This window comes from Pinus tabuliformis, chromosome 6 (assembly GCF_031772625.1).
Source record: "Pinus tabuliformis cultivar Carrire ecotype Pingquan chromosome 6, CPIR1, whole genome shotgun sequence".
NCBI lineage: Eukaryota > Viridiplantae > Streptophyta > Pinopsida > Pinales > Pinaceae > Pinus > Pinus tabuliformis.
This window is the reverse complement of record NC_142292.1, coordinates 743,919,217-743,937,396: the sequence shown is the minus strand read 5'-3', so window position 1 is coordinate 743,937,396 and position 18,180 is coordinate 743,919,217.

Genomic DNA, 18,180 nt, shown 5'->3' with positions numbered 1-18,180 from the left:
CCTCCACTAGCCACATTTCTTGTGTAAAAATATTTTCATTTTGATCTACTCTTTAAGCTAAGTGTTTTACAAATAAACTTAGTGTTTTCTCCCTTCATTCACCCCCCCCATCCATATTAACTCTAACTTTACTATATAAATCCCCTATATCACCTTTCCCCTACTAATATTAACACCATGGTGTATAAACCCCAAATTTTGTATAAATACCCCTCCCCTTGGCATTATAGCCATATGTTCTCTAAAAAAGGAATCAAAATGACATCTGGTCACTTGGATGAACCTATACCTCATCTCTCCCCCTTGCTTCAAGTCATTCCACTCATTAAACCATCATTTGCAAAGAAAAACCCTATACAAGCCCCTTTTTACCCATAACCCCTTTGAAATCATGAAAAAATCCAAAAAACCCACTTCTGCCACTTAACCAAAGTTTCGGCGCGTATATTTGATTTTTCGAAATACATTGAAAAACCTTACTAAACACCATACCCCGATGATCCTCCGCCTAAGCGCGCATCCCGAAAATAAATATTAAATAATGCCGCGCCTTTGCCATATCCATTGAGCATGTCATCGACCCGACCGCCGTCCGATCAAACATCATGGATCCAACTGTCCTTATCGATATCGGAAGGGCCCCGACGTCCGATAGATACCTTCCGATATCTGTCAGAAGGGTTACGTCATGCGGTCGCCACGCGTCTCCACCACAGCTCATCGGAGGTACGCCTGACAGATACCTTCCCCGTACCATAAGCGGTGCGATATGAAACCGCTGGCTGTTTCCGGTTTCCGTTATCCCGCCTGTACTACGTCACCACCACGTCATCCCACGTCAGTGCCACCATGCCATCACGTCAACCGTTGCGCCCGACCTTCTGCCGATCTGTCCTGCCACTTCACCATCCCCGTGGACCAATCAGAGCACGCCACCTCACCTATGACGTCAGCCGGCCCTGACCCCACCTATGACGTCATGCTGACGTCAGCAGAAAAACGTGCCAAAAGTCCAAAAAACCAATATAATAGCCAAATGTCACCTTCCCTGGTAAAGAGACACTCCTCTATACTGTCCTGCTCAATTGAAACCACTTTACACCTAATTCAGAATCCTCTTTGGCAATGGAGACACCTGTAGTACTAAATGTTCAGCCTCTAAATGCCCCTCAAAGGAACTTGGAATGGCAAGCCTTGGCAGATATGGATTATCAGATTGCAGAAGAGATGTTGATGAGGACCAAGTTCCATATCCACCTGCTCAATGAACTTAAGGCCAAGCATGAAACTGGAGCATATGTATTGGGTATATGGGATTCTTTTCTTCCTATTTTTAAGTTGCCTCAAGTCAATCAATTCCCTGATTTGATCCATCTTTGTGCTGAATACTATGACCCTACCCAGAGGTCTGTGTTGGATCCTTCTGGTTCTGCTCTCTTCTACATCACTCCTGAAGCCATCAGGAACATGCTCTGCTTCAAAACTCAGAAAAAATTGGTCCCCTTGTCACTAGTAGACTTGATAAAACAAGGGAATAGATTGACAGATGCCCAAATCACTAAGTTAAATCAGTTATACATTGACTCTGATTCTGTGCAATATCCTCCTCTGAACCAAGTATACCTTAACCAGTTGGGCAGGGACTTGGTAGATATGATTAGTCCGATTTTGGGCTATAGCTCAATAGAATTGGTAGACCAAACTGTGCTGGTGATGATGCTGATGTCCGCTCCAGGCAGACTTCCAGTTTGCTATGATTATGCCACCTACATCTCTGACAAAATGCATGAGCAGCTAATGAATTTATCCAGAGAAAAGATGTTCAGATACACCTCCTACATTTACCATTTGATCTTGTACCATCAATATGAGAGATTTCATTTTCCAATCAAAAGAATGGATGCCCAAGGCAATCCCAGATCAGTGGTCTATTGGTCCTCTGTCTTCCACACTACACCTGAGTCTCCATACACTTACTGTGAATTCATAGATCTGTTCATCCATCCAGCTATGGCAATGCTGATGAGCTCACCTCCTCCGAGACTCACTGATGACATGCAGAGAATTCTTCAGCTATCCAAAGCTTACAGCATTGGGGATTGGTACTTCTACCAAAACCACACTGTCATCAGGATATATGGGTGTGATTTGCCTCCATTCAGATTACCTAAGTATGTGCCTATGAGGCTATTTGCCCTAGAGTACTTTAGGCAATTTGGCCGGGTTGATGTGCTTCACTTTTCAGGAAAAGGCAAAAAAGCACAGTTAAAGGTGAAAAGCCAACTTGGCCATTTTATCTATAACGAGAGGGAGCAAGGATGGAAGGAAGCAGATAGAATGCTTGAGTCCCTTGGCCTGCAAACCAGTTTCCTATGGACACCCTATGACCCTAATCATTTTATAACTATGAGGAGGCTCAAATATAAGTTATCTGCCTATGATCACCATAGTATCCCTCACATTGAAAAATATGCAAACCAAGACAAATGGAGGAGAGGGACCTTAGAAGAGCCCATGTCACAAGAAGAGCTAAACCAGAGGGCACTAAGGAATCTAAGGAAGATGGCTGACCTTGAACTTTGTTCACAGGTATTCACACTTCCGAGCACACAAGTGGGAGCAGCTGCATCCTCCTCAACTGCCAAACAACAAACTACCAAGGCCACTGAAAATATATCCAGAAAAGGCAAAGAAAAGGAAATGGAGACAGAACAATCACTCCAGGGCAAGGAGCAGCCACCTCCAGTGACTCAGCAGCAGGTGGATAAAGAAGAGCAGCAGCAGGCAGAACAACAACAGCAACAGGGTACATAATAAAGAGAAGGACAGCAGGAAAAGGAGCAACCTACACAGCAAGAAGGGGCAGTTGAGGCCCAAAACCTCACTGACCAACAAACTCAAAACATAGTGCCTCCTAGGCAAGAAGCTGCCAATGAAACATCAGTCCTCCAAACTCCACAAAGGGAGGATGTTAGTAGAAAAAGGGATAGAGAAACTCCCTTAACCACATCAGCAAGCCAGGGGGAGAAAAGACAGAGGATAAATCCATTCTCTGAGGAAGAGATGCCTACAGGGCAATCTTTGGGTATGGGCATGCCTAGTATGGAGGCATCTGCAAGTTCCTTCCAGCAGGAACAAGAGAGAACAATGGGAGGAGAAGTCAGCTCCTCCGGCCAGCAGAAAGAAGGTGGACTCAGTATCAAACAACAGTTCATCGACATTAAGAGGAGAAATGAGCCCATCAAGAGACAGCTGTACAATCATTGTTAAACATGGCTCCCACCAATCAGCAAAGACTCATGTCTGCCTTTGATGTAAATGAAGGCAAAATGATCATGAGTCATTTTATGCCAACAGCAGTGCAGCCCCAATCTTCCTCTGACTACTTAAGGACTAACCTGGAAGTCCTTGCCAAGGATATCCACCCATTGGACAAGATAGAACTGCATAAGCAAACGGGTGAGATGGTCTATGCTTCCCTAGCAGACCAAACATTGGATAACTACAGGCTACATAACAGCCTTAACAATACAGCCTCTCAGCTAGAGTTGGAGAGAGCATCATCCCAGGCAAAGGACAACAGGATCAGGGCCCTAGAAGACATAATCATAGAGATTGGGCATAATCCCAAAGACATCAAGGGCATACAGGAGATATTGAAACTGAGGGATGCAGATATGGCAGCTCTAAAGAGAAAAATCAAGCTCCCAGCCACTATTCACCCTCAGACAGATGAAGTGGCCCAACAAAGAACTGAAAAAGATGCCACTGATCTGTTGATATCTCTATATAAGCAGCTCCTCCAGACACAAGAGCAGCTGGGAGAATCAGAGGCTGCAAAGGCAGCATTACAGGCATCTCTGAAACAGAGAGAAGAAGGGCAGACTTCCCAGCCTCCTCCTCAAATCATAAATCTTGAGGAAGCTGCCACAACTACTGTTCCTCCTCCTCAACAGACTGATCAAGCAGCACCTCCACCAACAGAGCAGGCCCCTAGCTTGGACATGCAAAAGCTAAAGAATGAAATTCAAATCCTGGAAGCTCAAATGTCTGAGTTAAATGAGACCAGGGATAAATTGGCCAAGGTAAATGATAGGTATGATAAATCCAAACAAGCTGTGGCAGAGAAGGACAGGGAGGTGAAAGCCCTAAAAAACAGGATAAAAGAGCTAGAAAATGAGCTCAAATTAGACAAAGTCATAGCTGGGCTTAAGGCAATGCTATGGGCCAACATTGGCCAGTCTATTACTGACCAATGGCAGTATATAGAGACAATCCATGAGCAGGTAGAGCTCATCCCAAAAGCACAAGCTGAAATTCACAAGTCAAGGGCTGCTCTAGGCAACATGCCTGAAATTGCCACCAGAATGATCAATGTGCTAAATAATAGAACAAGTACTCAGCTGGAAAACATGGGAATTCCCAATAGGACTGAGGCCATTCAGTTAATCAAAAGGGTTCTCACATTAAGAAATTTGGTGCAGACACTGGAGAGAAGAACCCAAGACATGCAGACCGAGGTAAAAAGATTCATGGATAAATTCCTGGTGCTGCAAAACAGAGGACTCCCTAGCTTACTGAACAGCGCAGGGAGACTGCTCATTCATGAGCAGTATGCCAAAAGAGTGAATGCATTTGCCACGAATGAAATCAATGAGAAGCCCAGCAGCTCAGAAGAAACAGGGCCAGCTACAGGACAGACTATCTACAACAAGGTAGAAAATCTGTTTTTTATAATGAATGAGATCAATCACCTGTTTGATGTGGCACCCAATTTTTACAAGTATACAGAGGCAGAGGAGACTATGGATGCAATTCTCAGGCATCAACTCCCTACACAGGACTGGTGGACAAATACAATACAGAAAATTTTGTAAACAATGGGCCATTCACCAAATTTTGTTCTTAAAAATATGAATTGTTATGCAAAGCACAGTTTAACAAAATCAGCATGCATTATGGATTAAAGCTGAGCCAACTCAGCAGATGTATCGGCCAACAAAGCAAAAATAGAAAACCACAGGTGGCAGGGCCGAGAAAATACAGCGCAACAAAAAATAAAGACACATTATTCAGCGTTAAAGCAAAGCGGTTCAACCGACTCAATGACCTCCAAAGGTCAAATTATCCTCTGACAGACTTAAAGAGCATTTATGCTGCATTCAAAGTTGTAATAACTTCTTTTCTACTTTCTGTACGAATTTATGAAGATATTTTCTCTCTCAGATGACTCAATGCCTGAGATATTTTGTATAAGCATTCCTATAAAGTCCCCTTCGCATGAGCTTGCAAGGGTTGTTGTTGATTTCTCCTGAAGAAGTTCTTATGCTGTAATCCTTTCAGAAGTTAATAAAGAAAGTGATGGAATTTCTCGGATTTCTGAAGTGTTGAATGCGTTCTGGTGTCTGTTGAAAACTGCTGGATTCCTGTGTATTTCACCATACAATAAGTCTCTGTAACTCTCTCTGTTATGTATTTTGTTTGTTAAAATCCATATGTTATCTAATTTTAAATATTTAGCAACAAGGAAAAAGAATAACTTTCAGGATTTATTCAATGAATACCCTGAGTTCAATCTGTGTTGTTAATGAATGTTTTCTTCAGATGCAATCTTGATAAGTGTAATTCTTAATTGCTGCACTTTCAGAATACATCTTTCACAGTGGCCTTTGTCACAGGAATTCAAGTTTGCTCCTGTGCAGCGTGTTTCACTTTCACCTCACCAGCTTAATAGAAAATTCTTAATTGCTTTCTGTTGGTTGACATACATCACCATTTAAGCTAAATTTGTTTGTCTGAAATACAAAATTGGCCCTGCAGTTTGAGCACCACCAATCCTTCATTTCTAAGCATTTCACAACTCCAGACTCCATTGCCCAATGATATTTTACTCTCTAAACACTACATCTTAAGACCTGAAAGAAATCCTTCAACCAAAACACAAACCAAAACCTGAGCATAATAGCTAGCCTAAAACACCATCATAACAGAGACAAATCATAAAGAGAGAGCCCTCTCTGATTACAGTTTGGCTAGAAACTGTGATCCAAAGATTGGTTAGTGGTTACCCCGGCCGTATTCCCTTGGGAGTCATAGGGAACAACCTGGGTGTTAACATAATTGGCGACTCCACTGGGGAGTGCTTGAGGTTTTTTAATTACTATATATCTTCCATAACTACTATCAAGCCTGAAATAAGTCAAGAGGCCTTTAATCTGTTTCTGTATCACATTAACAGCTTTAGGGAGGAGCTTGTTTAGGGAATCTTCATCTTAGCTCTGAGAATATATAGCCATTCCAAAATCTTCATCCAGTCCTTTCAGATATAAAAATTTCCTACAAAATCCTAAAAAACAGTTAGAAACTGGCTCCTAAGAAAAATCCACGGCATACTAGGGCAAATCCTGACCCTAATCCACCTATCATTGTTGATAATCCAAATACCATCCCAAGAAACATTAGGAGGCAGCAAAAGCAGGAGCAGCCTGCTGATTTAACCTCAGATTCAGATCATCCTAGCCTTATATCTACCCCATGCAAGGTCCTTTTCAGGTCTACCCCTAGTTCCCCTAGTTCACCATCCACATCTCAAAGTCCCCCTCTCACATCTTCATCCACTGCACATATCCCCTTAACCAACACTCTAGGTTCACCCCTACTTGTTACCCCTGTGATACCCACTGTTCCTATTATCCCAGCTGCCCCTGTTAATCCTCTAAATCCTGTAAATATGGCCAATAGATATGCACCCTTGCAGATACCAGCTAATGCTGCAGCTCTACCCCAAGATTACCAAACCAAAATTTCATATTTTGACTCCAATGGCCCTCTGACAGCTGCCCAGCATGCCAAGAGGATGCAAGACCATTTTGAGACCTATGAAATAGATGATGACAGTGTCAGAATGAGGATGTTTGTTCAAAGCCTAACTGGGGATGTAAGAACTTGGTTTAGATCCCTGAATGCAAACTCCATTACAACTCCTGCTGAACTGTATCAAGCCTTTACTAGTAGATGGGAGAAGAAGAAAGATCCTCTGCACATACTTGGGGAATATGACACTATCAAAAGAGGTCCCCAGGAGACTGTTTTGGAGTATTGTGCAAGATTTAACAATGTATATAACTCAATTCCACAGAATTTAAGGCCTCCTCCTGATTTAGCCTTGTACAAATTCCCTGATGGTTTTGACCCTGACATGGCCTATCAGTTGAAGGAAAGAGACTGTCAATCCCTTGAAGAGGCCCAAAGGGTTGCTGTCACAGTGGAAGCCAACCTAATTGCCAAAAGAAACAGGGCAAGGTTGGAAAAGAGGACTGTTTTCAAAGAGGAACCCTCTGCCTTTGATCAAAAGCTTGATGCCATACTTAATGGAATGAAAAGATTAGGTGATAGAGTGGAATCGGTTGAAAGAAAATCATCATGGGAAGCACCACAAAACAACCCTCCTAGGAATCCAAATTTTAGGAGAACTCAAAACCCAGGTATTGGCAAAACCAGTGCTGATCAAGACATAAGACCCCCTTTCCAAGAAAATTATGCAGAAACTTCCACTTCAGCAGAGCCCAATGAAGATCCGGAGATTAATTTAATAGGTCTAGATGGTGAAAGTCAAGTTTTCTTAACACAAGAAGATCATGAGGATGAGGAAATCAAACTGTTCCAAACTAAATCAGGTGAATCCTTTGACTTTAAACAAGGCTATGATACTGCTGTTTATGAAGTCCATAAACAATACAAGTTGAGGAGCAGAACTGTGAATGTTAGCCAGCCTGAAAAGAAAAAGGATAATCAGCAGCCTGAAAGAGTTATAGTCACAGAACCTAATGACAAAATAAATTCACCTACAGAAGAAGTGATGGTTGAAGAGATCACTGAACCACTGTCCTTAAGACAGCAGCCTCTGGCCACTTCATCCTCGCATCCTAATTTAAATATTACTCCTCAAGAGATAAGTAAAAAGGGTAAGGCCCAGAGTCAAGATAAAAATCAAGAAGGAGATTTAATGAACAAGGAAAGGACTGTCACCTACAACCCCAAGGCCCAATCTGAAAAACCCTTTGACTTAGAAACTGAAATTGGCAAAATAAAGATAGCTATTCCTCTCTTGGAACTAGCCAAGCATGACATCTATAAACTACAAATCAAAAGGTCCCTTCAACTCACTAGCAACAAAGATGATGTCAATGTGCTGGATGACACCCCAGAACTCCTGTTTGGCCCAGAAGTGGATGGAAAAACAGTAGTCACAGGGGTACTGCCTTTCTATGTCAGTTTGCATATTCATGATAAAATATTACATAATGCAATGTTTGACTCAGGTGCCTCTCACAATCTCATGCCAAAAGCAGTCATGGAGAGATTGAATTTAGACATAACAAGACCATATAAGGATCTGTTTTCCTTTGACTCCAGCCAAGTCAAGTGTCTAGGTCTCATAAAAGATTTATGCGTGTCTTTGGTTCAATACCCAAACAAGACAATCCTAATGGATGTGGTAGTTGCTGATATCCCACCTAAGTATGGGATGCTGTTATCAAGATCATGGGGAGCTAAACTCCAAGGTTCCCTGCAATTAGACATGTCATATGCCACCATCTCTATTTTTGGGCAACCACTAATGAAGTACATGGTCAGCAGTGAAGAAAAGCCTCAAAATTTTCCTATATATGCTGTCCATTCAGACATAGACTCATACATTCTCTTCAATGACACCACAACTCCCCCAAAGGGTAAGGAGGACTCCAAGACACTCATACAAGAGGAAGACTCAAATGAAAGAATTATCACCCATGAAACAACAGTCAATCAAACACTAGATGTTGCTGCTGCCCTGGTTGTCAAGAACATCCAATCAAACGATGAGACTGCCCTAGAAGACAAGCTAGAGAAAAAACCACAACTGCTGCTCACATGGCCAGCCCATGAACAGATCATAAAATCTCCTTCCCAACAAGATATTCTATGGTTCCTTGAATTTGATGGCTCAGTCAACAAATTAGGGGCAGGAGCTAGAGTTTGGGTACACAATAAAGAAAATAGTCATGCAGAAGGCAGAGCCTATAGATTGAATTTCAGATGTACTAATAACATGGCAGAATATGAAGCTCTTTTACTAGGACTCAAGTTGGTAAAATTCTTACAAGCTGCCAGGGTTTCAATCATGGGTGATTCAGATTTAGTTATCCAACAAGTGAAAGGAAACTTTGTCACCAATGACAAAAGACTAAGGACTTATAGGTCTGCTGTTGCTGAGGTACTAAACTTTTTCTCTGAATTCCAAATTACTAAAATTCCCAGAACCCACAATCTACATGCTCATAGTTTAGCCACCTTTGCAAGTACCTGCAAGTTTCCCTTTGAGCCCCATCATTGTTTTACAGCTGAGGTAAAACACAGACCCTCCATTCCAAACAATGTTAATGATTGGCAAGTATTTGAGGATGACAAGCAAATAAACCATTTTTTAACTCTGCAGCAAGAATTTGCAGGACTAAATATTGACAATGAGACAGCAAGTCAATCACAAATACTTGAGACAGCAAGTCAATCACAAATACTTGAGACAGCAAGTCAATCACAAATACTTGAGACAACAAGTCAATCACAAATACTTGAGACAGCAAGTCAATCACAAATATTTGATGGAGCATGTCCATCACAAATACAGTTTCAACAGACTACTCAGCCAATATCACCTAGAACTGCAAAACAAATGCTGAATCCAACTATTTTCAATATAGAAAACATCCAGCAAATTCAACAAATTAACTGTGAAGAGGCAGTGTCCAATGCTGAAACTGAAATCATTGAGCTGAAAGACAATTTTCTACCAATAGGCCTAACCCCACTAGAAGACATCTTTGACTCAAATGATATTCCCAGAAAACAAAAAATGCAGCCCTTAAATGCAGCCATTGAAGAGTGCAACATAGGTACAAGTGAAAAACCCAAGATAATTAAATTATCTGCTTCCTTACCTCCTGACCAAAAACCAAAATACATTGACCTCTTCAAAGAGTTCCAGGATGTTTTTGCATGGAGCTATGAGGACCTAAAGTCCTATGACACCTCTGTAATCCAGCACACTATCCCTCTCAAACCTGATCAAAAGCCCTTTAAACAAAAACTGAGGAGAATCAATCCTATGCTTCTCCCAGCAATGGAACAAGAGGTACAAAAAATGTTCAAGGCAGGCATCATAGCACCAATCGGATTCTCTGAATGGATCTCCAACTTAGTCCCTACAAGAAAGAAGACTGGTGAAATTAGGCTGTGTGTGGATTTGAGGAATCTGAACCAAGTATCCCTTAAAGACAATTACCCCTTACCCAAGATGGATCACATTTTGCAGAGAGTAGTGGGGGCTTCCAGAATTTCTCTACTTGATGGATTCTCAGGTTTCAACCAGATCTTAGTTCACCCTGATGATCAGGACAAAACAGCATTTACAACCCCATGGGGAACTTTCAAATATGTAAAAATGCCTTTTGGATTGAAAAATGCAGGGGCAACATTTCAAAGAGCAATGGACATTGCTTTTGCAAAGGAGATTCATGACTTTTTAGTCATTTACCTAGATGACCTTACACCTTTCTCAAAATCAGACCAAGAACATATAAAACATCTGAGACAGATCTTCCTAAAATGCAGAAAATATGGAATCTCCTTGAATCCTAAGAAGTCCCTCTTTGGTTTAGAAGAAGGCAAGCTATTGGGCCACATCATTTCTAAAGATGGCATTAGAATTGACCCAGATAGGATACAGGCTATCCTACAAATGCCTCACCCAAGAAATGTCAAAGAGTTGCAAGGATTCTTGGGAAAAATCAATTTCTTGAGAAGGTTTATCCCAAACTTAGCAGAACTAATCAGATTATTAAATAACATGCTAAAGAAAGATTCAAAAGTAAAATGGACTGTTGAAGCCAATCAAGCATTTGAAAGTATAAAATTGGCCCTTACCCAAACCCCAGTGTTGACCAACCCTCAGTTTGACAGAGAATTTATCATTTTCTCTTTTGCCTCCCAACATACTATTGCTGTTGTTCTATTACAAAAAGATGACCAAGGAAATGAGAAGCCAATTGCTTTCTTTAGCAAAGCTCTCAGAGATGCACCTTTAAAATATCAAATCATGGAAAAGCAAGCTTATGCTTTAGTCAAAGCCATTAAAGACTTTAGGATTTATATCCTTTATTCCCATGTTATAGCATATGTGCCAAGTCCTATTGTCAAAGACATTCTCACCCAAGAAAATTTAGAGGGCAGAAGAGGAAAATGGATTGCCAGCATTTTGGAATTTGACATTGAGATAAAACCTACAAAACTAATAAAAGGGAAAGGCTTGGCCAAATTAATGACAGAAACAAATTTTCAAGCCTTAGACATTAACCAGTTGGACAGTGAACCGGAGCTGGCGACTCCAAAGATCAATGTAGCCTTTGAACAATCCCCCTGGTACTCTGATATCTGTTATGTGTTACAAAACCTGTGTGCTCCCCCAGGACTGTCCAGAACTAAGTGTAGATTCTTAAAAATGAAAACCTCAAGATTTTGTGTGATGGATGGCAATCTGCTTTGGAAAAACCATGAAGGTATATTGCTGCACTGTTTAATTGAAAATGAAGCTGACAATATCATAAAAGAATTTCATGCAGGTGACTGTGGTGGGCACTTGTATTGGAAGTCCACTGTGGATAAAATACTAAGGGCTGGATATTACTGGCCCACCATGTTCTCTGATGTCAAGAAATTCATCACATCATGTCATAAATGCCAAGTGTTTGAGGGAAAGAGGCAATTGCTGCCACTTCCTTTAAGGCCTATTGCAACAGAGAGACCTTTTCAACAATGGGGTTTGGATTTCATTGGGGAAATTCATCCCTCATCCTCAGGACAGCACAGATGGATTCTAACAGCAACAGACTATTTCACCAAGTGGATTGAAGCTGCCCCATGTAGACAAGCAAATGATTCAATAATCATTCAGTTCTTGGAGAACAACATACTGGCTAGATTTGGCTGCCCTGATAAAATAATTACAGACAATGCTGCTGCTTTCAGATCTAAAAAGATGGTGAATTTCTGCCATAAATTTCACATCACTCTGGGCCATTCCACTGCATACTATCCTCAAGGAAATGGCCTTGCTGAGTCATCAAATAAAAGTCTGGTAAATATCATAAAAAAAGTACTTGAAGAGAACAAAAAGAATTGGCATAAGAAGCTTGTGAATGCCTTATGGGCAGATAGACTAACAACCAAGAGATCAATTGGGACCAGCCCATATGAGTTGGTTTATGGATTAGAGGCCAAGTTCCCCTCATCACTAGGAGTGCCTGTTATGAAACTTCTTCAAGAAAGCCAAGCTGAACCAAATGATATGCAAAGAAGAATCAATCAAATCATATGTCTGCAGCAAACTAGAGATCAAGTTTTCAGCAGAGTTCAAGTTCTACAAGAAAAACTAAAGAAGGCCTTTGATAGAAGAACTAAGGCAGAAGATTTTAACATTGGTGACAAAGTCCTCAAGTGGGATGCAAGAAGAGAAGACAAAGGAAAACATGGAAAATTTGATTCCTTATGGAGAGGACCATTTGCTGTCCAAGCAGTGCAAGGTAACAACACTTACTTCCTAAAAAGTCTCAATGAAACTGACTTGGATGAAGGTCCTGTGAATGGCAGGATGCTGAAGCACTATTTTGAATACCACCCATAAGTACAGCATGAGCTTCCATTGTACATACCCAAATGTATATATTACTTTCTGTTAAATTGTAAAATGCAGTTTCTCAAGTGTAATTAATTATCAGCAAAAGGTGAAAAGAATCAGAGGCCTACCAAGAAGAGAAGCACACAATTTTGGCATTCCAAAGCAGCAAACTTCAAATTCATAAAAACAGTCAAGGGCCAAGGCATTCTGACCTGCTGTTCTTGGTCTTTCAAATGAAAAACCATCCCCATGTGGAGCCACTGTTAGCTACCTATACCAATAGGTTTCATATTTCATGATTGACTGTGAAAAGGTCCAAATATGCTTTGCTTTGATGATTCAAAGATCACATATTTCCAAGAGAATCCAATCTGTGCTTATAGCCTGGTATGAACTCAAATTTTGATGAATGGTCCAACAGTCTAATCTGGACCATGTCATGTTTTAAATTTTTCAGTTATAGAATAGAGAAAGGAGTCTGTCCAAACTGTTTAATCTTGGCAGACAAGTAGTTTAGGTAGAGAAAAAGGCTCCCAACAGCTTAATCTGGGACCTTGGAAGAAATAAGGGTAGAAGTAGATAGAAAAACAAAAGAAAAGCCAAAGAAAAGAAAAGGCAAGTAAGGGTCTGCAAGTCCAAGTGCACCCTCCAAGAAGAAATAAAAAATGCTAGGCAAGTAGCTGGGTAAGTAGTTGGGGTTGCAGAAAGGTTATCTTTACCATTGCAGGTGTGTTAACTGTGTTTACCAAAGCAAAGTCAATCAATTGAGAAGGTGTTCTTCTTCATCAAGTTGCAGCAGGAAGCATGTCTAACCTCCCTCTTCCCCTTGTTCATTTTATTACTAACACTCCCTCATCAGTCAAGATTCATGGAAGAAGATTATGGTTTCATGGTGGTTCTTGTTCCTCCACAAGCCACATTTCTTGTGTAAAAATCTTTTCATTTTGATCTACTCTTTAAGCTAAGTGTTTCACAAATAAACTTAGTGTTTTCTCCCTTCATTCACCCCCCCCATCCATATTAACTCTAACTTTACTATATAAATCCCCTATATCACCTTTCCCCTACTAATATTAACACCATGGTGTATAAACCCCAAATTTTGTATAAATACCCCTCCCCTTGGCATTATAGCCATATGTTCTCTAAAAAAGGAATCAAAATGACATCTGGTCACTTGGATGAACCTATACCTCATCTCTCCCCCTTGCTTCAAGTCATTCCACTCATTAAACCATCATTTGCAAAGAAAAACCCTATACAAGCCCCTTTCTACCCATAACCCCTTTGAAATCATGAAAAAATCCAAAAAACCCACTTCTGCCGCTTAACCAAAGTTTCGGCGCGTATATTTGATTTTTCGAAATACATTGAAAAACCTTACTAAACACCATACCCCGATGATCCTCCGCCTAAGCGCGCATCCCGAAAATAAATATTAAATAATGCCGCGCCTTTGCCATATCCACTGAGCATGTCATCGACCCGACCGCCGTCCGATCAAACATCATGGATCCAACGGTCCTTATCGATATCGGAAGGGCCCCGACGTCCGACAGATACCTTCCGATATCTGTCAGAAGGGTTACGTCATGCGGTCGCCACGCGTCTCCACCACAGCTCATCGGAGGTACGCCTGACAGATACCTTCCCCGTACCATAAGCGGTGCGATATGAAACCGCTGGCTGTTTCCGGTTTCAGTTATCCCGCCTGTACTACGTCACCACCACGTCATCCCACGTCAGTGCCACCATGCCATCACGTCAACCGTTGCGCCCGACCTTCTGCCGATCTGTCCTGCCACTTCACCATCCCCGTGGACCAATCAGAGCCCGCCACCTCACCTATGACGTCAGCCGGCCCTGACCCCACCTATGACGTCATGCTGACGTCAGTAGAAAATGCGCCAAAAGTCCAAAAAACCAATATAATAGCCAAATGTCGCGTTTTTCTCACTTTTTTACAAAAACGCCCGTTGCTCCTGCATGCGATTTTTACGACCAAAAGTCTACCAACCTGCAGAACCTGACCAGGAGACCGGCGGCGCACCATTTCCACAGTCATCCGCGACCATTGCTTACTCTTTACCAGGTATTCTCCACTGTAAATCCTTCACGTACCTGCTTTGTCTGAAAATTCCCTCAAAAGAACTTATAACGGAAAAACTCTTGAATTCACCGGCAGAAATCCTTGCACTTGGCCCTTTTACAGTTGTGAACTCGAAGAATACTAGCCGAGCCTTGTTTGCCCATACTTTCACTAAAAATCAAGCTCTGTTCGCGCAATCGCGACAGACTCATTTAAACTGAGTTTAACCACTGAGAAAGACAGAGTGAGGCCAGGCATTGGTCTTATTTTAGCTTTAAACAGTATTTCAATTGCTGTTTATTAGAACTACTCTCTGTTCCTTATAAATTCACCTTCCCTGGTAAAGAGACACTCCTCTATACTGTCCTGCTCAATTGAAACCACTTTACACCTAATTCAGAATCCTCTTTGGCAATGGAGACACCTGTAGTACTAAATGTTCAGCCTCTAAATGCCCCTCAAAGGAACTTGGAATGGCAAGCCTTGGCAGATATGGATTATCAGATTGCAGAAGAGATGTTGATGAGGACCAAGTTCCATATCCACCTGCTCAATGAACTTAAGGCCAAGCATGAAACTGGAGCAGATGTATTGGGTATATGGGATTCTTTTCTTCCTATTTTTAAGTTGCCTCAAGTCAATCAATTCCCTGATTTGATCCATCTTTGTGCTGAATACTATGACCCTACCCAGAGGTCTGTGTTGGATCCTTCTGGTTCTGCTCTCTTCTACATCACTCCTGAAGCCATCAGGAACATGCTCTGCTTCAAAACTCAGAAAAAATTGGTCCCCTTGTCACTAGTAGACTTGATAAAACAAGGGAATAGATTGACAGATGCCCAAATCACTAAGTTAAATCAGTTATACATTGACTCTGATTCTGTGCAATATCCTCCTCTGAACCAAGTATACCTTAACCAGTTGGGCAGGGACTTGGTAGATATGATTAGTCCGATTTTGGGCTATAGCTCAATAGAATTGGTAGACCAAACTGTGTGGTGATGATGCTGATGTTCGCTCTGGGCAGACTTCCAGTTTGCTATGATTATGCCACCTACATCTCTGACAAAATGCATGAGCAGCTAATGAATTTATCCAGAGAAAAGATGTTCAGATACACCTCCTACATTTACCATTTGATCTTGTACCATCAATATGAGAGATTTCATTTTCCAATCAAAAGAATGGATGCCCAAGGCAATCCCGATCAGTGGTCTATTGGTCCTCTGTCTTCCACACTACACCTGAGTCTCCATACACTTACTGTGAATTCATAGATCTGTTCATCCATCCAGCTATGGCAATGCTGATGAGCTCACCTCCTCCGAGACTCACTGATGACATGCAGAGAATTCTTCAGCTATCCAAAGCTTACAGCATTGGGGATTGGTACTTCTACCAAAACCACACTGTCATCAGGATATATGGGTGTGATTTGCCTCCATTCAGATTACCTAAGTATGTGCCTATGAGGCTATTTGCCCTAGAGTACTTTAGGCAATTTGGCCGGGTTGATGTGCTTCACTTTTCAGGAAAAGGCAAAAAAGCACAGTTAAAGGTGAAAAGCCAACTTGGCCATTTTATCTATAACGAGAGGGAGCAAGGATGGAAGGAAGCAGATAGAATGCTTGAGTCCCTTGGCCTGCAAACCAGTTTCCTATGGACACCCTATGACCCTAATCATTTTATAACTATGAGGAGGCTCAAATATAAGTTATCTGCCTATGATCACCATAGTATCCCTCACATTGAAAAATATGCAAACCAAGACAAATGGAGGAGAGGGACCTTAGAAGAGCCCATGTCACAAGAAGAGCTAAACCAGAGGGCACTAAGGAATCTAAGGAAGATGGCTGACCTTGAACTTTGTTCACAGGTATTCACACTTCCGAGCACACAAGTGGGAGCAGCTGCATCCTCCTCAACTGCCAAACAGCAAACTACCAAGGCCACTGAAAATATATCCAGCAAAGGCAAAGAAAAGGAAATGGAGACAGAACAATCACTCCATGGCAAGGAGCAGCCACCTCCAGTGACTCAGCAGCAGGTGGATAAAGAAGAGCAGCAGCAGGCAGAACAACAACAGCAACAGGGTACACAGCAAAGAGAAGGACAACAGGAAAAGGAGCAGCCTACACAGCAAGAAGGGGCAGTTGAGGCCCAAAACCTCACTGACCAACAACCTCAAAACATAGTGCCTCCTAGGCAAGAAGCTGCCAATGAAACATCAGTCCTCCAAACTCCACAAAGGGAGGATGTTAGTAGAAAAAGGGATAGAGAAACTCCCTTAACCACATCAGCAAGCCAGGGGGAGAAAAGACAGAGGATAAATCCATTCTCTGAGGAAGAGATGCCTACAGGGCAATCTTTGGGTATGGGCATGCCTAGTATGGAGGCATCTGCAAGTTCCTTCCAGCAGGAACAAGAGAGAACAATGGGAGGAGAAGTCAGCTCCTCCGGCCAGCAGAAAGAAGGTGGACTCAGTATCAAACAACAGTTCATCGACATTAAGAGGAGAAATGAGCCCATCAAGAGACAGCTGTACAATCATCTGTTAAACATGGCTCCCACCAATCAGCAAAGACTCATGTCTGCCTTTGATGTAAATGAAGGCAAAATGATCATGAGTCATTTTATGCCAACAGCAGTGCAGCCCCAATCTTCCTCTGACTACTTAAGGACTAACCTGGAAGTCCTTGCCAAGGATATCCACCCATTGGACAAGATAGAACTGCATAAGCAAACGGGTGAGATGGTCTATGCTTCCCTAGCAGACCAAACATTGGATAACTACAGGCTACATAACAGCCTTAACAATACAGCCTCTCAGCTAGAGTTGGAGAGAGCATCATCCCAGGCAAAGGACAACATGATCAGGGCCCTAGAAGACATAATCATAGAGATTGGGCATAATCCCAAAGACATCAAGGGCATACAGGAGATATTGAAACTGAGGGATGCAGATATGGCAGCTCTAAAGAGAAAAATCAAGCTCCCAGCCACTATTCACCCTCAGACAGATGAAGTGGCCCAACAAAGAACTGAAAAAGATGCCATTGATCTGTTGATATCTCTATATAAGCAGCTCCTCCAGACACAAGAGCAGCTGGGAGAATCAGAGGCTGCAAAGGCAGCATTACAGGCATCTCTGAAACAGAGAGAAGAAGGGCATACTTCCCAGCCTCCTCCTCAAATCATAAATCTTGAGGAAGCTGCCACAACTATTGTTCCTCCTCCTCAACAGACTGATCAAGCAGCACCTCCACCAACAGAGCAGGCCCCTAGCTTGGACATGCAAAAGCTAAAGAATGAAATTCAAATCCTGGAAGCTCAAATGTCTGAGTTAAATGAGACCAGGGATAAATTGGCCAAGGTA